Source organism: Coenobita brevimanus, chromosome 82, assembly GCF_032717465.1.
Source record: "Coenobita brevimanus isolate Jiangsu-jjx chromosome 82, ASM3271746v2, whole genome shotgun sequence".
NCBI lineage: Eukaryota > Metazoa > Arthropoda > Malacostraca > Decapoda > Coenobitidae > Coenobita > Coenobita brevimanus.
Window position 1 is genome coordinate 6,715,287 of NC_137035.1, and position 23,003 is coordinate 6,738,289.

The 23,003-nt window shown below is 38.8% G+C and overlaps 1 pseudogene; it reads left to right on the forward strand.

Annotated features, from left to right (window-relative positions):
• The first annotated feature begins 3,994 nt into the window (after window positions 1-3,994).
• On the forward strand, window positions 3,995-4,113 carry LOC145409725 (5S ribosomal RNA; annotated as a pseudogene).
• Window positions 4,114-23,003: the final 18,890 nt, after the last annotated feature.

Consider the following 23,003-nt stretch of genomic DNA (forward strand, 5'->3'; position numbering starts at 1 on the left):
CCTGATATGCACTTATATGGCATAAGCATGTCACCTCTTTTCCTTCTTTCCTGTAGTGTTGGTAGATTCAGTTTATTTAGTCTTTCTTTGTAGCTTAGGTCCCTTAAGCTTGGTATCCATCTTGTAGAGGCCCTTTGAACTTTTTCAATCTTGTCTATGTGTTTTTTGAGAAGAGGACTCCAGACTACTGATGCATATTCCAGGGTTGGTCTAATGAATGATGTTATTATCCTTCTTAGCATGTCTTCATTTATGTATGTGGATGCTGTTCTCATATTTGCAAGCAGTGTATACATGATCCGTACCTTCTCGCTGATGTGGTCAGCCGGAGATAGTTTGTTACTGACAATGACACCTAGGTCCTTCTCTCTTTCTGATGTGTGAAGGGTTTTATTTCCTAACATATAATCCCAATCAGGTCTTTTTCCACATTTACCAAACTTGACTACATGACACTTGTCCACACTGAATTCCATTTGCCATGTATTACTCCATTCATGAAGTTTATTTAATTCTTCTTGTAGCTCTTTACAAGAGTCTGTGTTAGTAGTTCTCCTTTGTATTTTTGCATCATCTGCAAACATATTCAGATAGCTTTCATTTCCAGAGTTACTGTCTATATCATTTATATACACTAAAAACATGATTGGTGCCAGCACTGAGTCCTATTGTAGTCCACTAGTCACTTCTTTCCATGATGAGTAATTTCCTCTTAGTACTGTTCTCATTTTTCTTTTCATAAGAAAATCTTGCATCCAACAATACAGTTTGCCTCGAATTCCTCCTTGATGGTACAGTTTCCATAAAAGTCTTTGGTGTGGTACTGTCTCAAATGCTTTCTTGAAATCTAAATAGATACTGTCCACCCATCTTTCTCTTTCTTGAAATGTGTCTGTTACTCTGTCATAGTAGCTCAACAGATTAGTAACACATGATTTTCCTTTTCTGAAACCAAACTGTCTTTCTGTTATCATACTGTGTTCTTCTAGATGATTTACCCAAGCTTTTCTTATCAGCTTTTCTAATACCTTGTTTATAACACTGGTTAGTGATACTGGTAGGTAGTTAAGTGGATTTTGTTTATTCCCTTTCTTGAATAAGGGAACAATGTTTGCTTTCTTCCAAATACTGTATCAAGTAGTTTTCCTTGACTCAAAGATTTCTTGAAAATTAAAAATAATGGGAAGTAACAAGTGGAGTCCCTCAAGGCTCAGTGTTGGCGCCAGTAATGTTCCTGATTTACGTAAATGATATGGTAGATGGAGTGAACAGTTATGCGAGTCTGTTTGCTGATGATGTAAAGATCTTGAGGAAGATAGAGGTTGAGGAGGATTGTAAAATACTGCAGGAGGATTTGGATAGGATACACAATTGGAGCCGGACGTGGGAAATGAAATTTAATGTAAAGAAATGTAAAATATTGGAAATGGGTAAAAGTACCAGGAGACCATCACTGAATTATTTTTTGGGTAATGAATTAATCACAAAAAGGAGAGAAGAGAAAGATTTGGGAGTGCTGGTCCAAGATAGTTTGTCACCAGAAAAGCACATTAACAAGATAGTTGGAGAGACTTATAAGCTCTTGACTAACATAAGAGTAGCATTTCATTATATGGATGAGGAAATGATGAAAAAATTGATAGTGGCCATGATCCGCCCCCGGTTAGAATATGCAGCGGTAGTGTGGTCCCCACACAAAAAGAAAGATATAAACAAGATTGAGAGAATACAAAGAACAGCAACCAAGATGGTCCCCAGTCTGACAGACCTGTCATACAGAGAGAGGCTGGAAAAACTGGATTTGCCTTCGTTAGAGGAAAGGAGAAAGAGGGGAGACATGATTGCAGTGTTCAGGACCATGGTGGGAGTAGATAAAATTGACAAAGAAGATCTGTTTGTATGGGATAAGAGAGCAACAAGAGGACATGGAATGAAATTGAAAAAGTCAAGCTGCTTGAAGGATATCAAGAAATATAGCTTTCCTTACAGAAGTATAGACTTATGGAATAGCCTGGACAAAGAGATCGTCCAGTCTAAAAACTTAAACGAGTTTAAAGTTAAATTCGACTTATTGAGAAACAGCGACAGAAACCCACGAGCATAGTACATTCCGTGTATATCACAATTAGGTATATTCTTAAATATTTGAAACGACTTAGACAAAGAGGTGGTGCATGAGAAAAACATTCATGTGTGTAAAGGTAGACTTGATAAATGTGGATATGGAGACAGGACAACACGAGCATTGCTCAATTCCTGTATACTACAAATAGGTAAATACAAATAGGTAAATACACACACACACACATTTGGGAGATGGTAAATACAAACTGTGGAGAAAAGACAGAAAAGAAAAAAAGGGAGGAGGAGTGATGATAGCAGTGAAGAACAACATAAATGTAGATACTGTGGAAATGGGAGAAGGCAGGGCTGAAGTGATATATATGAAATTAGAAACTGGAGAGAATGTTAAGAGAGATATGGCGGTAGTGTATGTTCCCCCAAAGACGAGAGCATGGAAGGATGACGAATACCATGAGATGTTGTCAGATATGGCTAGCTACTTGCAAAAAATAATTGAGAAGAGCAATAATATAATTTTAGTGGGTGACTTTAATTGTAAAGAGGTGAACTGGGAGGAATGGTACTCCAGAGGCGGTGAGGATTCGTGGGGCACTATGTTATTAAATATAATAATGAATAATGTGATGACGCAATGGGTCAAAGAAGAGATACGGTTTCGAGGTGAGGACACACCAGCAAGGTTAGATTTACTGTTCACCAAAGAACCCGATGTAATAGAATCATTGGAATATCTCTGTCCTTTGGGAAAAAGTGATCACGTGGTCACTGAGTTCCAGATGTTAATAGGAAACATCGAGCCAAGAGACGAGCTTCATAGACAGGGAAGATACAACTTTGGGAAAGCAAATTTTACAGGATTGAGAAACTTTTTTGAAAATGCGGATTGGAGAAAATTCAGAGAAACAAGAGAGATACAGAGGAAGTGGGATATTTTTCTAGACCTCTATAATTTGGGAGTGGAAAAATTTGTACCAAGAGTAAGAGGGAAAGAAAACAGGAAAAAGGAGTGGTTTAATAGAAGGTGTATGATGGCAAAAAAAGAGAGAGATAAGGCGTGGAACAATTGGAGAAAGAGAGGTAACGACAGAACAAAGGAAGAATATAAAAGAACAAGAAATTAATACACAAGAATATGTAGAGAAGAAGAAAGGAATTTTGAAAAAGGTATAATTGACAAATGCAAGGATGAACCCAAACTGTTTTATAGATTTGTTAATGGCAAACTGAAACAAAAGGAAGGAATCACCAAACTGAAAGTAGAAGGAGAGGTCTTTAAGGATGCGGCAATGCAAGAAGAAATAATGAACAAACGTTTCCAGTCAGTTTTCACTAAAGAAAAGGAGCTTGTGGAAGGGGAGGGAGTGATTAGAAATGTTCCGGTGATGAAAGATATAAAAGTGGAGGTACAGGAAGTGTATAAATTACTGGAAACTCAAGATGTAAGGAAAGCCCCAGGACCTGATGGAATTTCTAATTGGGTACTGAAGGAATGCAGAGAACAACTGGCGAATAAAATTCACAGCTTAATCGTATGCTCACTGGAAGAGGGGAAAGTGCCAAAAGAATGGAAGAGGGCAAATGTGGTACCAATTTACAAGGGAGGAAACAGGGAAGAACCCCTGAATTATAGACCAGTGTCTCTAACCAGCATGGTCGCAAAATTGTGTGAGAGAATCCTGAAAGACAGATGGATAAAATATCTGGAAGAGATGAATATTTTGGCTGAATGTCAGTTTGGATTCAGAAGTGGAAGGTCATGTGTTTCTAACTTGTTGAGCTTTTACTCAAGAGCGATTGATGTGGTACAGGAGAGAGATGGTTGGGTGGATTGTGTGTACTTAGACTTAGAGAAGGCCTTTGACAAGGTACCTCATAAGAGACTAATGTGGAAACTAGAATATATAGGAGGACTAAAGGGGATACCACGCTGAGTACACCGCTTCCCGTCCGATCAGCGAAGTTAAGCAACGTTGGGTCTGGTTAGTACTTGGATGGGTGACCGCCTGGGAACACCAGATGCTGTTGGCATCCCTACGTGTCAAGTAGGGTTGGTGGAGGATTAGTGCCCCTCCCTGTAAAACAATTAACTCTAAGCCCTTGGCCACCCCGTTTGGGATACATGGCGTCTGGCAATGAATGAATGAATGAACTAAAGGGGAAACTTCTGGAATGGATGAGAGACTTTTTAAGAGACAGACAAATGAGGACAGTAATAAAGGAAAAGATGTCTGGATGGAGGGAAGTAACAAGTGGAGTCCCTCAAGGCTCAGTGTTGGCGCCAGTAATGTTCCTGATTTACGTAAATGATATGGTAGATGGAGTGAACAGTTATGCAAGTCTGTTTGCTGATGATGTAAAGATCTTGAGGAAGATAGAGGTTGAGGAGGATTGTAAAATACTGCAGGAGGATTTGGATAGGATACACAATTGGGGCCGGACGTGGGAAATGAAATTTAATGTAAAGAAATGTAAAATATTGGAAATGGGTAAAAGTACTAGGAGACCATCACTGAATTATTTTTTGGGTAATGAATTAATCACAAAAAGGAGAGAAGAGAAAGATTTGGGAGTGCTGGTCCAAGATAGTTTGTCACCAGAAAAGCACATTAACAAGATAGTTGGAGAGACTTATAAACTCTTGACTAACATAGGAGTAGCATTTCATTATATGGATGAGGAAATGATGAAAAAATTGATAGTGGCCATGATCCGCCCCAGGTTAGAATATGCAGCGGTAGTGTGGTCCCCACACAAAAAGAAAGATATAAACAAGATTGAGATAATACAAAGAACGGCAGCCAAGATGGTCCCCAGTCTGACAGACCTGTCATACAGAGAGAGGCTGGAAAAACTGGATTTGCCTTCCTTAGAGGAAAGGAGAAAGAGGGGAGACATGATTGCGGTGTTCAGGACCATGGTGGGAGTAGATAAAATTGACAAAGAAGATCTGTTTGTATGGGATAAGAGAGCAACAAGAGGACACGGAATGAAATTGAAAAAGTCAAGCTGCTTGAAGGATATCAAGAAATATAGCTTTCCTTACAGAAGTATAGACTTATGGAATAGCCTGGACAAAGAGATCGTCCAGTCTAAAAACTTAAACGAGTTTAAAGCTAAATTCGACTTATTGAGAAACAGCGACGGAAACCCACGAGCATAGTACATTCCGTTTATATCACAATTAGGTATATTAGGTAAATACTTAAATATTTGGAACGACTTAGACAAAGAGGTGGTGCATGAGAAAAACATTCATGTGTGTAAAGGTAGACTTGATAAATGTGGATATGGAGACAGGACAACACGAGCATTGCTCAATTCCTGTATACTACAAATAGGTAAATACAAATAGGTAAATACATAGCACCCAACATAAAATTTCATCAGGACCATTTGCTTTTCCTTTACATAATTTACAGTACTTAGCTCCTCCTGTATTTCTTTTTCTGATGTTTGTATATCTGGTAGTATGTGTGGACATGCATGTTCCACATAATCCCTCTCAAAACTTTTTACCTCTGTAAAAACTGATTGGAAATTCTTGTTTAGTGCTTCACAAATATCCTTCTCTTGTGTATAGGTGATTTCATCGTCCATAATGGACTATATTTTATCTTTTACTTTGGTTTTGTTTCTGATGTAGCTGTAAAATAGCTTTGGTTGATCACTACTTTTATTTATGATATCCTCCTCAAACCGTTTTTGGGCTTCCCTCCTTATTCTTGTATAAACGTATCTTGCCTGTTTGTAATTATTATATGCCCTTTCACTATTGTGTCTTCTGTATCTATTCCAAAACAAATCTCTTTTTCTTTTGATTTTTTACATTCTGTATTGAACCATTTCTGTATTTTCTTATCTGCTTCTTTGTGCTGTGGGATGTACTTCTGAACTCCTATTTCATAAAGTTCACAGAATTTTTCATATATAGTATTTAAATCTTGTCCTCTAAGCTCCTTTTCCCAAGCAATTTCTAAGAAGTACTTCTTTAGGTCATGATACTTTCCCTTTTTATAGTTTAGGCTCTTTTTGTAACTTTCATTGCTGTTATCTATGTCCTATGCAATCCTGAAGTTGCAATTTAGTACTGCATGGTCGCTTTTGCTGAATGGAGGGTGGTATATTAAATTGTCAATATCATTTTCTTGCCTAGTAAATTTGAGATCTAGCATTGAGGGTACTTCGAGTCCTCTTTTTCTGGTGCTTTCCCTTACATGTTGCATTAGGAAAAACTCTTGAACGAGATCCAGGAGCTTTTGGTCCCAACAGCTTTCTTGGCTTATTATATCTAGAGTATTCCAATTTATGTTTGTATTAAAATCTCCATTTAGTATAATTCTTTTTTATTTCTCTTCCATTTTATGTAGTAATGCTCTTAAACTCTAAATTGTACTCTCTGCCAGGTCCTCATATTCGTCTCTTTCCCATGGGTTTGATCTGGGTGGCATGTTCAAATTGGCTACAATTACTTTACCTTCAGATGTATTTATCTCTACTGCAATCAGTTCTACTTCTGAGGGTATATCTAATTCTATTTCTTTGACTTTTAGATTTTTCTTATTTAATAATATAATTCCTCCTCCATTTTTTAAGTTCCTATCTCTTCTCCATATATTATATTTCTCTAAGTTTAGGATGTCATTCGATATCCTTGGTGTCAATTTTGTTTCAGTTAGGCATATTATATGTGGTTCATTTTCTCTGACATAATCATTCATCTCTAATAATTTAGATACCATCCCATCCACATTTGAGTACATTAACTTAATCATCTTGTTTATATACAGTACTTGTCATGATTTGGTTCTATTACCGTCCTTCCTTTTATTCCCTCCTGTTTATGTACCACTTTCATACCTGCAATCCAATTATTTTGTAAAAAAAATGTTTTCTTCTCCTCCTTTGATCTTTCCTCAATTTTTGTTTTTGCTTCCTCCCTCTTCTCTTTCAGTAATTCCAGTTCCTCTTGTGTTAGGCATCTTTTTATCCATACATTTTTGAACTCCTCTTTTTTCATAAGATTCTTTGCATTTTTTAGTAACTCCTCCACGGTGTTTACACTCTGGGTCTTGACTTGCTTCTCTCGTATTTCCCTAACCTTTTGTGTTCCTCCATGTCTTTACTACAGATTTCTTCTAATAATTCTTTCAATATGCCCATTATATTTGCCATCTCCTTTTTGTCTCTTGAGATCCTGTTTTTTACTTCTTCCTCTTCTATACCAGTGATTACTATAAATTTGTTAATATCTACTGAATCTCTGACTAACTTAGGATTGTTTTGGATTATTCTTTTCACTTCCTTTTTAATGCTTTTTTTCTTCCACCCTTGTTTCCAAGTCTTTCTTTACTTTCACCATTTCAGCATACGTGGTTTCCACATCATTTTTGTAGCTTTGCACAGCTTCATTCACCTGTGTTATCTTCTCCTCAATATCACTGCTCTGGTCTATCAGAATGCTTACTTGCCTAATTGTCTCTGTATCACTTCTGAACTCTTCCATAATACTCTCGTGGTTGACTACTGTACTTGCCATTTCACTAATTTTCCTCCTAAGTGTACCCACTTCAACTGTTAGCTCTCCTATGGTTATGTCTTTCTTGTTGACTTCCTTTCGTAATTTTTCTATTTCTTCCTTTTGTAAGTGCATCTGTTTCTTAATTTCATCAATCTCATTTTGAAAAGCAGTCTCAAGCGTGTGTACTCGCTCAACCAGTTTGTTATGAGTCTCCATTTCAACCAGTTCTTGGTAGAAATCATCGTCCTGCTTTCTACCTTTATCCCTTTTCTTTTCCAAATTTGCTTTACTAAAGTATGTGGTCATGTTGTAGTACTAAAAGCACATATGGTACTTACATTCCCTGGGGCAGTTGTAGACAAAACAAACGATCAGCTGATTGTGCGCATTCTTACTCTAATTTGTTTTCTTTTCTGTTTAAGCAAGCCTTGCTTTAAAACTTCTTTTTTTTTTTTTTTTTTTAGAACACCATTTGGTCTAACCTGGTACAGAGCTTGACTCATATAAAGATACTAATTTAGGTAATGCCTCTGGCCAAGTTGGCCGTGTATGGAGCGATGTCGGCGTGCGTCTAGTCTCCTCCGCGCCTTGTGTATGTGTGTGTGTGTGTGTGTGTATGTGTGTGTGTATTTACCTAGTTGTATTTACCTAGTTGTGACATACAGGAAATGAGCTACGCTCGTGGGGTCCCGTCTCTTTTTCTCGTTACATCAAATTTTGCTTTGAACTCGTTTAAGTTTTTAGACTGGACGATCTCTTTGTCCAGGCTGTTCCACAGGTCTATGAATCTATATGGAAATCTATTTTTCTTGATATCCATCAAACAACTTGGATTTTTCAGTTTCATTCCATGTCCTCTTGGTACTCTCCCATCCCATACAGACAGATCATTTTTATCAGTTTTATCTATTCCCATCATGGCCTTGAACACTGCAATCATGTCTCCCCTTTCTCTCCTTTCCTTTAGTGAAGGCAGGTCCAGCTTTTCCAGCCTCTCTCCATAGGGCAGATCTGCCAGGCTGAGGAACAACTTGGTTGCTGTTCTTCGTATTCTCTCGATCTTATTTATGTCTTTCTTCTTGTGTGGGGACCACACTACTGCCGCATAATCCAATCTGGGGCAGATCATGGCTACTACAAATTTTTTCATCATTTCCTCATCCATGCAATGGAATACCACTTGTATGTTAGTCAAGAGATTGTATGTCTCTTGAACTATCTTGTTAATGTTTTTTCCAGTGACAAACTATCCTGGACCAGCACTCCCACATCTTTCTCTTCTCTCACTTTTTTGATTGGTTCATTACCCATCATATGATTCAGTGATGGCCCCCTGATGCTCTTACCCATTTCCAATATCTAACATTTTTTTGCATTAAATGTCATTTCCCACATCTGGCTCCAACCTTCAATCCTATTCAGGTCTTCCTGCAGCATTTTACAGTCTTCCTCGACTTCTACTCTCCTCAAGATCTTTGCATCATCAGCACACAGAGTTGCATAACTGTTCACTCCATCTACCATAAAGAAGTGAGTTTTACGCCAGGTACCCCTTTTTGGATAAGGGCTAAAGCGTTGCCCCTCGGTAGAGGACTTTGGTTTGGAGCGTGTAGCAGTTTATGACCGGATGCCCTGTCTGATGTCTACCAATGACCCTTGGGTGGATTCGATCCTCCGACCCTACGGTCAAAGCGGAGCGCTCTAACCCACTGAGCCACGGCTGCTACATAAATCAGGAACATTACTGGCACTAACACCGAGCCCTTTAGGACTCCACTTGTCACTTCCCTCCATCCGGACATCTTGTCCATTATTACTGTCCTCATTTGTCTATCTCTCAAGAAGTCACACATCCAATCCAGGATGTTTCCCTTCAGTTCTCCTATGTGTTCCAATATCCACATTAGTCGCTTGTGGGGTACCTTGTCAAAGGCTTTCTCCAGATCTAGATACCCACAATCTACCCAGTTCTCTCTCTCCTGTAACACGTCAATCACTCTTCAGTAAAAGCTCAACAAGTTGTTAACACATGACCTTCCACATCTGAATTCAAACTGGCTCTAAGCCAATATGTTCATCTCCTCCGGATATTTTATCCATCTGTCTTTCAGGATTCTCTCGCATAATTTTGCAACTACAGTGGTCAGGGACAATGGTCTATAATTAAGGGGTTCTTCCTTGTTTCCTCCCTTATAAATTGGTACCACATTGGCCCTCTTCCATTCCTAAGGCACTTTCCCTTCCTCCAACGAACACACAATCGTGAATCTTATCTGCCAGATGTTCTCAGCACTCTTTCAGTACCCAGGTAGAGATTCCATTCAGTCCTGGGGCTTTCTATACATCTTGAGTTTCCCGTAATTTATACATTTCCTACACTTTCACTTTTATGTCTTTCATCACTACATTTCTAGTCACACCCTCCTCATCCACAAAGTTCCTTTCATTAGTGGAAACCGAATGGAAACACTTGTTCACTATCTCAGCTTACACTGCCGCGTCTTTATAGACCTCTCCTTCTACTTTCAGTTAGGTGATACCTTCCTTTTGTTTCAATTTGCCATTAAAAAACCCATAAAACAATTTGGGTTGTTTATAGATTTGTTAATGGTGTGTGTGTGTGTGTGTGTTCTTACCTACCTAATTGTATCTTTACAGGAATGAGTCAAGCTCGTACTGTCCCGTGTCTTAAACCATATTTATCGTACATATCCTTAAATTTGTGAATTGTTTTGGCACACACTATTTCATTCGGCAGTGCATTCCATTGATCAATTGCTCTGTTTGGGAAACTGAATTTCCTTACGTCTTTATCACCTCTCTTCTTATGCAGTTTTTTGCAGTGTCATCTTGCTAATGCTTCTCCATATGTTAAGTAATCATTTATGTCTATTTTCTCCTTCCCTGATATGCACTTATATAGCATTATCATGTCACCTCTTTTCCTTCTCTCCTGTAGTGTTGGTAGATTCAGTTTATTTAGTCTTTCTTCGTAGCTTAGGTCCCTTAAGCTTGGTATCCAACTTGTGGCGGCCCTTTGAACTTTTTCAATCTTGTCTATATGCTTTTTGAGATGAGGACTCCAGACCACTGATGCATATTCCAGGGTTGGTCTAATGAATGATGTTATTATCCTTCTTAGCATGTCTTCATTTATTATGTGAATGCTATTCTCATATTTGCAAGCAGTGTATACATGTTCCGTACCTTCTCGCTGATGTGGTCAGCCGGAAATAGTCTGTTATTGATAATCACACCTAGGTCTTTCTCTCTTTCTGATGTGTATAGGGTTTTATTTCCTAACTTATAATCCCAATCAGGTTTTTTTTCCACTTTTACCAAACTTGATTACATGACACTTCCCCACACTGAATTCCATTTGCCATGTACTACTTCATTCATGAAGTTTATTTAATTCTTCTTGTAGCTCTTTACAAGAGTCTGTGTTAGTAATTCTCCTTTGTATTTTTGCATCATCTGCAAACATATTCAGATAGCTCTCATTTCCAGTGTTACTGTTTATATCATTTTTATACACTAAAAACATGATTGGTGCCAGCACTGAACCCTGTGGTACTCCACTTGTCACTTCTTTCCATGATGAGTAGTTTCCTCTTAGTACTGTTCTCATTTCTCTTTTCATGAGAAAATCTTGCATCCAACAAAACAGTTTGCCTCGAATTCCTCCTTGATGGTACAGTTTCCATAAAAGTTTTTGGTGTGGTACTGTGTCAAAAGCTTTCTTGAAATCTAAAAAGATACTGTCCACCCATCCTTCCCTTTCCTGTATTGTGTTTGTTACTCTGTCATAGTAGCTCAACAGATTAGTAACACATGATTTTCCTTTTCTGAAACCATACTGTCTTTCTGTTATCATACTGTATTCTTCTAGATGATTTACCCAAGCTTTTCTTATAAGCATTTCTAATACCTTGCTTACAACACTGGTCAGTGATACTGGTCAGTAGTTGAGTGGATTTTGTCTATTTCCTTTCTTGAATAAGGGGACAATATTTGCTTTTTTCCAAATATCAGGTAGTTTACCTTGACTCATGGATTTCTTGAAAATAAAAAATAATGGTTTACTTAACTCCTTTGCACATTCTCGTAGTACCCAACATGATATTTCATCAGGACCACTTGCTTTTCCTCTGTCTAATCTACTTAACTCCTCCTGTATTACTTTTTCTGCTATTTGTATATCTGGTAGTATGTGTGGACATGCATGTTCCACATAGTCCCTCTCAAAAATTTTTTCTTCTGTAAAAACTAATTGGAAATTCTTATTTAATGCTTCACAAATATATTTCTCTTGTGTATGAGTGATTCCCTCGTCCATAATTGATTGTACTATATCTTTTACTTTGGTTCTGCTTCTGATATAGCTGTAAAACAGCTTTGGTTGATCACTACTTTTATTTATTATATCCTCCTCAAACTGTTTTTGGGCTTCCCTCCTTATTCTTGTATAATCGTTTCTTGCCTGTTTGTAATTATTATACGCCCTTTCACTATTATGTCTTCTGTATCTATTCCACAACAAATCTCTTCTTTCTTTTGATTTTTTACATTCTGCATTGAACCATTTCTGTATTTTCTTATCTGCTTCTTTGTGCTGTGGGATGTACATCTGGACTCCTATTTCATAAAATTCACAAATTTTTTATATACAGCATTTAAATCTTGTCCTCTAAGCTCATTTTCCCAATCAACTTCTAAGAAATACTTCTTTAGGTCTTGATAATTTCCCTTTTTATAGTTTAGGCTCTTTTTGTAATTGTCATTGCTGTTTACTATGTCATATGCTATCCTGAAGTTATAATTTAGTACTGCATGATCCCTTTTGCTGAGAGCAGGGTGATATATTAAACTGTCAATATCATTTTCTTGCTTAGTAAATATTAGATCTAGCACTGAAAGTACATCAAGTCCTCTTTTTCTGGTGGTTTCCCTCACATGTTGTGTTAGGAAGAACTCTTGTAAGAGATCCAGGAGCTTTTGGTCCCAACAGCTTTCTTGGCTAATTATATCTAGTGTATTCCAATTACTTGAGAGGAGCATGTGGAGTGACATGGAGGGACAGGTTGACGAATGAAGAAGTGAAGGAACGTTGTGGGGTAGATGTGGATGTGGTTGAAAAGATTAGGAGAAATACACTGAGGTGGTTTGGACATGTGGAGAGGATGGAGAATGAAAGACTGACTAAGAGGGTGTATGTAGGTGAGGTGGAGGGAGGGAGAGGGAGGGGTAGACCGAGGATGAGGTGGAGGGATGGAGTTGAGAGGTATATGAGGGAGGGGGGGGTGAGTTGGGGGGAGGGGAGTCAAATGGTGGGTGACAGAGTGACTTGGAGGCGTTTTGTCTGCGGCCACCCTTTGCGGGATTAGGGCGTCGGGCTATAGATAGATAGATAGATAGTATTCCAATTTATATTTGAATTGAAATCCCCAGTTAGTATAATTCTTTCTGATTTCTCTTCCATTTTAAGTAGTAATGATCTTAAACTCTGAACTGTACTCTCTGCCAGGTCCTCATATTCATCTCTTTCCCATGTGTTTGATCTGGGTGGCATGTACAAATTGGCTACAATTACTTTACCTTCAGATGTGTTCATCTCTACTGCAATCAGTTCTACTTGTGATGGTATATCTAGTTTTATTTCATTGACTTTTAGATTTTTCTTAGTTAATATTATAATTCCTCCTCCTTTTTTAAAATTTCTGTCTCTTCTCCATATATTGTATTCCTCTAAGTTTAGTATGTCATTGGATATCCTTGGTGTTAATTTTGTTTCAGTTAGGCATATTATTAGTGGTTCATTTTCTCTGACATAATCATTCATCTCTAGTAATTTAGATACCATTCCACCCACATTTGAATACATCAACTTTATCATCTTGTTTATATACTTGCCATGACATGGTTCTACAACCTTCCTCCTTTTTATTCCATCCTGTTTGTGTACCACTTTCGTACCTGCAATCCCATTACTTTGTAAAAAAATTTCTTCTTCTCCTCTTCTGATCTTCCCTGATTTTTTGTTTTTGCTTCCTCCCTTTTCTCTTTCAGTAATTCCAGTTTCTCTTGTGTTAGGCATCTTTTTATCCATACATTTTTGAACTCCTCTTTTTCCATAAGATTCTTTGCATTTTTTAGTATCTCTTCCACAGTGTTTACACTCTGGAAAGTCACCTCTGGAGGTCTTGTCTTGCTTTTCTCATATTTCCCTAACCTTTTGTGTTCCTCTATGTCTTTACTACAGATTTCCTCTGATACTCCTGTCAGTAAGCTCATTACATTTGCCATCTCCTTTTTGTCTCTTGTGATCTTGTTTTTTACTTCTTCCTCTTCTATACCAGTGATTACTATAGATTTGTTTATATCTTCTGAATCTCTGACTAACTTTGGATTGTTTTCGATTATTCTTTTCACCTCCTTTTTAATGCTTTTTTCCTCCATCCTTGTTTCTAAGTCTTTCTTTACTTTCATCATTTCAGCATATGTGGTTTCCACATCAGTTTTGTAGCTTTGCACAGCTTCATTCACCTGTGTTATCTACTCCTCAATATCACTGGTCTGGTTAATAAGACTGCTTACTTGCCTAATTGTCTCTGTGTCATTTTTGAACTCGTCCATAACACTCTCGTGATCGACTACTGTACTTGCCATTTCACTCATTTTCTTCCTAAGTGTACTCAATTCCACTGTTAGTTCACTGATGGTTGTGTCTTTCTTATTGGCCTCCCTTCCTAGTTTTTCTATTTCTTCCTTTTGCAAGTGCATCTGCATCTGCTTCTTTATTTCATCAATTTCATTTTTGAAAGCCATTTCTAGTTTGTTTACACGTTCAACCAGTCTATTGTGAGTCTCCACTTCAACCAGTTCTTGGTAGAAATCATCATTTTGCTTTTTACCTTTATCCCTTTTCTTTTCCAAATTTGCTTTACTAAAGTATGTATCCATTTTGCAATACTAAAAGTGCAGAGCATGTACTTACAATCCCCATGTTGTTGTAGTGTGTGTGTGTGTGTGTGTGTGTGTGTGTGTGTGTGTGTGTGTGTGTGTGTATTTACCTAATTGTACTTAACTAATTGTGATATACAGGAAATGAGATACCCTCGTGGGGTCCCGACTCTGTTTCTCAGTAAGTCAAATATAGCTTTAAACTCGTTTAAGTTTTTAGACTGGACAATCTCTTTGTCCAGGCTATTCCACAGGTCTATACATCTATAAGGAAAACTAGATTTCTTGATATCCTTCAAACAGCTTGGTTTCTTCAGTTTCATTCCATGTCGTCTTGTTGCTCTCCTATCCCATAAAAACTGATCTTCTTTGTCAATTTTACCTACTCCCACCATGGTCCTCAACACTGCAATCATGTCTCCTCCCTTTCTCCTTTCTTCTAAGGAAGGCAAATCCAGCTTTTCCAGCCTCTCTCTGTACGACATATCTGCCAGACTGGGGACCATTTTGGTTGCAGTTCTTTGTATTCTCTCAGTCTTGTTTATATCTTTCTTTTTGTGTGTGGGAACCACACTACTGCTGCATATTCTAACCTGGGGCGAATCATGGCCATTATCAATTTTTTCATCATCTCTTCATCCACATAATGAAATGCTACTCTTATATTAGTCAAGAGTTTATACATCTCTCTAACTGCCTTCTTAATGTGTTTGTCAGGTGACAAACTGTCCTGGACCAGCACTCCTATATGTTTCTCTTCTCTCGCTTTTGTGATTGGTTCATTACCCGTGAAATAATTCAATGATGGCCTCTTGGTACTTTTAACCATTTCCAAAATTTTACATTTCTTTGCGTTAAATTTCATTTCCACATCCGGCTCCAATCGTGTATCCTATCCAGATCCACCTGCAGCATTTTACAATCCTCCTCAACCTCTACCTTCCTCAAGATCTTTGCATCATCAGCAAACAGACTTGCATAACCGTTCACTCCATCTACCATATCGTTTACGTAAATCAGGAACATTACCGGTGCCAACACCGAGCTCTGTAGGACTCCACTTGTTACTTTCCTCCATCCAGACATCCTATCCTTTATTACTGTCTTCATTTGTCTGTCTCTCAAAAAGTCTCTCATCCATTTGAGGAGGTTCCCCTTCAGCCCTCCTATACGCTCTTGTGTCCACATTAGTCTCTTATGGAGTACCTTGTCGAAGGCCTTCTCCAAATGTAAATACACACAATCCACCCAAAAGCCTCTCTCATGTAGGACTTCAATCACTCTTGAGTAAAAGCTCAACAAGTTGGAAACACATGACCTTCCACTTCTAAATCCAAACTGATTATCAGCCAAAATATTCATCTCTTTCAGATATTTTATCCAACTATCTTTCAGAATTCTTTCGCACAATTTTGCTACCATGCTGGTTAGGGACACTGGTCTATAATTCAGGGGTTGTTCCCTGTTTCCTCCCTTATAAATTGGTACCACATTTCCCCTCTTCCATTCTTGAGGTACTTTCCCCTCTTCCAGGGAACACACAATTAAACTCTGAAACTTATCTGCCAGTTGTTTTCTGTGTTCCTTCAGTACCGAATTAGAGATTCCATCTGATCCAGGGGCTTTCCTTACATCTTGAGTTTCCAGTAATTTATATATTTCCTGTACTTCCACTTTTATATCTTTTATCACTACATTTCTAGTCACTCCCGCCCCTTCCACAAACTCCTTTTCATTTGTGAAAACTGATTGGAAACATTTGTTCATTATTTCTGCTTGCATTGCTGCATCTTTATAGACCTCTCCTACTACTTTCAGTTTGGAGATTCCTTCCTTTTGTTTCAGTTTGCCACTGACAAATCTATAAAACAGTTTGGGTTCATCCTTACATTTGTTTCTTATACCTTTTTCAAAATTCCTTTCTTCCTCTCTACATATTCTTGTGTATTCATTTCTAGTTCTTTTATACTCCTCCTCTGTTCTCTTGCTTTCTCTCTTTCTCCATTTGTTCCATGACATGTCTCTCTCTTTTTTTGCTATCATACACCTTCTATTAACCCTTACACAGTGGGCATATTTCCCAATGTTTTGCGTCTCCAGCGGGGTTATTCGGGCTCCGACAGACTCTCTAAAAATATTTGCCAAAAATCAGTTATTAGTCCAAGAATATTAAAATTAAATATGCTTATGGCACATACCTTCAGATTTCTCCTGGGATGTTTGTTGAGCCTTCCTCGGTTACCGTAGGACTTGTGGAGACCTCTGAAGTTGGGTAACGAAGTCTCCACTTTACACTTCCCGACAACTCGTAATATGATTACCACAGCCAGATATTAACACTATAAACACTACTCTATGATTATCAAGTAGTTTGGGATCCATACTCCAAATAAAAACCACTGTGAAAGCAATGAAAATTACGAGCGCGTATGATCTTCCCACTTGCGCTAGTTTGCTGTTGGTATTCTGTCATTTATTATTCATAAAACCCCTCACACTTTATATTTCTATTATTATATAACACTTATATATATCTACAGTCTTTATCCATAAGTTTCTTTCAGTAGTATTAGTTTATTGTCACTGTAGGGATTCAATTTCTTTCAGTAAAATACGTAGCATTCACTTTCTCGTCCTGTACACTAGCATTGAGAGTGAATGTCACTTTCACCTTCACTCTCATAACTCATAGTATTCAGACATGGTAGAGTGAAACTTTCACTTTCATTACTCCTAGGGAATATACTTGTATTCTTATAATACTACCCATTTACATTTCTACTTACGTTCTCTAATTTATTTACGTTTTTTACAGTAAGGAAGAGATGGGCAGAGTATTTTGAAAGATTATTAAATGTAGAGGAGGAAAGGGTGGCTGAGATTGTGGTGGATGGAAGGGTGCAAGGAATAAATGTGTTGGGAGAGTTGAATGATTCTTTGATCACGAAGGAGGAAGTGGAGAAGGCAGTAAAGGAGATGAAAACAGGGAAAGCTGCAGGTATGGATGGGTGTGCTGTGGAATGCCTGAAGGGTGGTGGAGTGACTATTGTTGACTGGTTAGTAAGATTGTTGAATGTGTGCTTTGAGAAAGGTATGGTGCCAACTGACTGGGCAAGTGCTTGTGTGGTCCCGTTGTATAAAGGCAAGGGTGATAAGTATGAATGTACTAGCTTTAGGGGTATAAGTCTGTTGAGTGTTGTAGGTACGGTGTATGGTAGAGTGTTAATTATGAGAGTTAGAGAGGGTACAGAGGGAGTGATTAGTGATGAGCAGTGTGGCTTTAGGAGAGGGAGGGGATGCGTTGATCAGGTGTTTGCTGTGAGACAAGTGTGTGAAAAGTATTTAGCGAAAGGCAAGGATGTGTTTTGGGCATTTATGGATTTAGAGAAAGCGTATGATAGAATTGATAGGGAGGCTTTGTGGACTGTTTTAAGATTGTATGGACTTGATGGTAGGTTACTAAAAGGGGTGAAAAGTTTTTATGTAAATAGTAGAGCATGTGTAAGAGTGGGAAATGCTGTGAGTGATTGGTTTCCCGTGAGAGTGGGGCTGCGACAGGGATGTGTGATGTCACCTTGGTTGTTTAATATTTACATGGATGGTGTTGTAAGGGAGGTGAATGCAAGAGTTTTAGGTGGTCTGAGTCTGGTAAATGTTGATGGTGGAGATTGGAATCTGAAGCAGCTGCTGTTTGCAGATGATACTGCACTGGTGACTGATTCAGAGGAGAGATTGAGACAGTTGGTAGAGGAGTTTGGAAGGGTGTGTGAAAGGAGGAATTTGAAAGTAAATGAGAATAAGAGTAAAGTGATGAAGTGTACGAGGTTGATAGATGGTAGGGGGATGAATATACTGTAGTTTTGAATGGTGAGTTGCTTGAGGAGGTAGATTGTTTTAAATATCTAGGGTCACATGTTGCTGTGGATGGAAGAATAGATGCAGAAGTAAAGTTTAGAATAAATGAAGTAGGAAAGGTGCTGGGAGGAATGAAAAAAGTGTTTAAATGTCGTTCGCTTAGAATGGATGTAAAGAGAAGGCTGTATGAGGGTGTTGTGGTACCGACTGCATTATATGGGGCTGAAACATGGAATATGGGTGTAGCAGAGAGGAAAAGTTTGAATGTAATGGAGATGAGGTGTCTGAGGAGTATGTGTGGAGTGACGCGTATGGATCGGGTGCGAAATGATGAAGTGCGAAGGAGAACTGGAGTTGTTCAGGAGATGGCTGGTAGAGTTGAGCAGAGGGTGTTGCGATGGTTGGGCATATGGAGAGAATGGATAATGAGCGATTGGTGAAAAAGATAACTAGATCTGATGTGAGAGGTGTAAGGCTGAAAGGAAGACCACGAATAGGATGGATGGATAGTGTGAAGAGAGCGCTGGATGCAAGAGGGATGTCTGTCGAGCAAGGAAGAGTGGCTGTGCGTGACAGAAATAAATGGAGAGAAATTGTGAATAAATAAGTGATGACGCAGCCCTGAGGGGATATTCTCCCGCATTTGGTCTGATCAGCTAGTCAGGTCAGGTGCGGGTAAGGGGATGGGTATGTTATGATGTGGCAGGGGTAAACCAGCTCTGCTGTCGGGCCCTGCTGCGGATGTCACTGATTGCATTGCGCAGTTGACCCTTGTGCGGTGTGGTGCGGTGAGGATCTGTCCGTTCTCCCCTTTGGGGCTAAGATGTGAATGAATGTGTTTAAATGGATGAGTAAATGGAGAGTGTGTCGTCCTGTCTCGGCTACCTCCCTTTCCTTGGGGGAAGCAGCCTAGGTATATAGATAGATAGATAGATTTTATTTACACTGTGTTATGCACTGTCACTTGAAGTAACTTCTAAAACTATTTTCCACTGTTCACGTATATTTACATTCCTTACTTTCACTTGCTGTTTACACATTATTTACAATTCCACTTGCATTGTTTTACTCAACAGAAAGATCGTAGTCACTCTTTTATCAATTGTCAGCCCTTTAACTCTTTCCACACGAGGTTTAGTAGGGGGTAAAGGTCACAAGGCCCTTTGCATGGGGGTGAAAAGTCCCTGAAGTTAGCAAGAGCAAACAGACGTACGTTCACATTGGAAGATGAGAGTGAACTGATAAGGGTGGGGCCGGGGTGGTGGCCTACCTAGGGAAATGCATTACTGCCAACGTTAGCCTCTTGACAGCAGCTAATATATAGCAGTGAAATGATTGGCAGGAAATCTAGACAATACATTATAAATTAGGTAGTTCCAGGTGAATGTAAATATCACTTAGGCTTCTCCCTTCCCTCCTTACATGTATATTTATTACGAAAATAGATTATACGGCATATTTTAAGGGGAAATAAACAGCGAAAATTAGCGAACGAGTGCACGTAAGGTGTTGTCAGGTGATAATTAGCTAATTCCAGGTGTATGGCACTCTCACTTACCTTATTTCTTCCTTGTATATATTATTTGGTTTAAGAATAGGGCATAGGGCTTATTTCAATGGATGAAATCAGTGAAAAATTCCAAGGAAAATTTACTTAGCGTAGCACGGCCAGGCAGGCGAGATGATAGGGTAATGGAGGGGGGGTAGGGAGGGAAGTCAAGAACGGGGAGAAATGGTTAAATTGTCAACAATGGATGGGAGTACAGATGAGATTAGGAGTGCTGACTAGTGTTGGACATTGGCAGTACTGATAGATGATTCAAGCCACCACTTGAAAGCCCGGGTGAATTCAAAATAACACAGAATCATAAAAGTGACGCCCCGCGGTATGATCCCTTGCTCCCAAGCGTCACAAAAGTGACGCCCCGCGGTTAAGGGGTTAAACCACTCCATTTTCCTGTTTTCTTTCTCACTTACTCTTGGCTCAAATTTTTCCACTCCTGAATTATAGAAGCCTAGAAAAATATCACATTTCTTCTGTATCTCTCTTGATTCTCTGAATTTTCTCCAATCTGCATTTTCGAAAAATATTCTGAAACCTGTAAAGTCCGCTTTCCCAAAGTTGTATCTTCCTGCTGATAAAGCTGGTATATTGGCTCCACGTTCCCTGTTATCATCTGGAACTCAATGACCACATGATCACTTTTTCCAAAAGGACACAGATATTCCATATTCTATTACATCGGGTTCTTTGGTAAACAGTAAGTCTAGTCTTGCTGGTGTGTCCTCACCTCGGAACCATGTCTCTTCTTTGACCCATTGCGTCATCACATTGTTCACTGTTATATTTAACCCCTTCTTTACCGAAAATGTGTTTTGATGTACTCCCGTACATCGCCAGTAAACACCCGTGAGACACCGGAACCATTACCGTTGTATGCTGGTACACCCTCTAATGAATCGCAGCTTATGGGCCTCAGGGTAGCCCGGTAAGGCTGTTTCTGAGGACCTCGTGTTAGCAACAGCTCTGTGTTTTGACGACAAAGACTGTGATGAAGTTCTGACGAATTCTGACATCATAAGATACGTCATGACTGAGTTGCGGTGGCACCAAAGCCTTGCTCACTCATCTGAGATGTAACCTCTTATAGACCAATCATTATTTTATCTATAATTTCTACTACAGATATCGTACTATATTTTCTGCTGACATAAGGCAAAATTTACACCCCTTGGCCTGCCTGAGAGAGTCAGTTACCAAACACTTGTCCACGAGAGAGGGTGTACAGGATATTTTTCTCTCATGGCATCTCTGCCAGATTCCGATAGTGATGAGTTTATTCCTCATGAGGATACTTCTTTAGATGTATCAGATGATGATGCAGCAGTGTCTGATGTGTCAGTAGATGACTGTGATCCTGAAAATGATAGCGAAGTTGACGTGAGTGAGGAAGGAGGAGGACAATAGTAGGGAGCTTAGTGACGCTGCACTCTCGGCAACAAGTGGGTTAAGGTCGCCATCACCATCACATGTGTCCACATACTTCATGCTTAGCTTACAAGGTAAATAAATAAGTCATCCATCTGTGCAGGACATTTTTTTCAAGCCAGTTTGTATAGTAGTTACCTGGGTAACAGTACTTTAGCATAAGATATGTAAACTTATATACTGTAATGATTTATTTAATAATATTTTTTTATTACCAACATCATGCTGGGTTTATGTGATCATCAGTATACAAAAAAAAAAAAAAAAAAAAAAAAAAAAAAAAGAGTGAATAGTTTCGACGTGGCAAAAAATATACACTACCCCTCACACTACGGGAGGGGGAGCTATCAGGTCGGTATGGGGGGTAAACATAATGTTTACATTTGGGGGAGGGGTCGGTAAAGAAGGGGTTAATAACATAGTGCCCCACGAATCTTCACTGCCTCCTGAGTCCTGTTCCTCCCAGTTCACCTCTTTACAACTGAAGTCACCCATTAAAATTATGTTGCTGCTTTTCTCAATCATTTTCTGTAAATAACTAGCCATGTCTGACAACATTTCCTAGTATTCATCATCAGTCCATGCTCTTGTCTGAGGGGGAACATACACTACTGCCATATCTCTCTTCCCATTCTCTCCAGTTTCTAATTTCATATTTATCACTTCTGCCCTGCCTTCTCCCATTTCCACAGAATCTGCATTCATGTTGTTCTTCACTGCTAACAATCACTCCTCCTCCCGTTTTTTCTTTTCTGTCTCTTCTCCACAGTTAGTATTTACCATCTCCCAGATGAACATCAATATCTTCTCTTAATTTGGTCTCTACAAAGCACATAACATCAGGTTCATGTACCCTCTAAAAATTGTTGATTTCTAGCCTTGCCGATATTAAACCATCAACATTAGTATATGCCACCTTCCAATCATTTTTTGTTTTTTATACCCTCTTTTCTCCTTATCTCCGCTGGTACCACATCCTTAATTTCTGATCCATGACTCTCCAGCAAAACACTGTCTTCTCTTCCTCCGTTCTCTGGTTGTTTTTTACCTTTGCTTCCCTCTTCCTTTATATTAGCTCTTTCTTCCTCATTTGCATCTCTCCATATCCAAACATTTTTTAACCCTTCCTTGTCTGATAATTTCCATGTTCTACTAATAATTTCGTTACTGTTCCCTGAGACTTGAACTTTACCTTCAATGGCCTTGCCCCTCCTTCCTCATACTTTCCTAACCTAAACACCTCTTCAATCTCTTCTTGAGCTTCGTCGTTTTCCTCCATGACTACTGATATTATTTCTTTAACCTTACTCAGTTCTTCTCTTTCTCTTTCTGATCTTATTGTCATATGTTTTTCTTTAACTCCTGAAATTAGAGCAGGACCTCACCAATAACGATTTTGACAATAACGTTTTCGGGAATAACGGTAAGTTAGAATAGATACCCAGTTTCTATAATAACATTTGGATTCACTTAAATAACGGTTATTTCGTGAATGCCAAGTTGTTATAGTGCAAATATGTCCATATAAAGATGAGGAATGAAACAGACAAACAAGAAAAGATGAAGGAAATCGCCAAAAATGTGAGCAGTAGC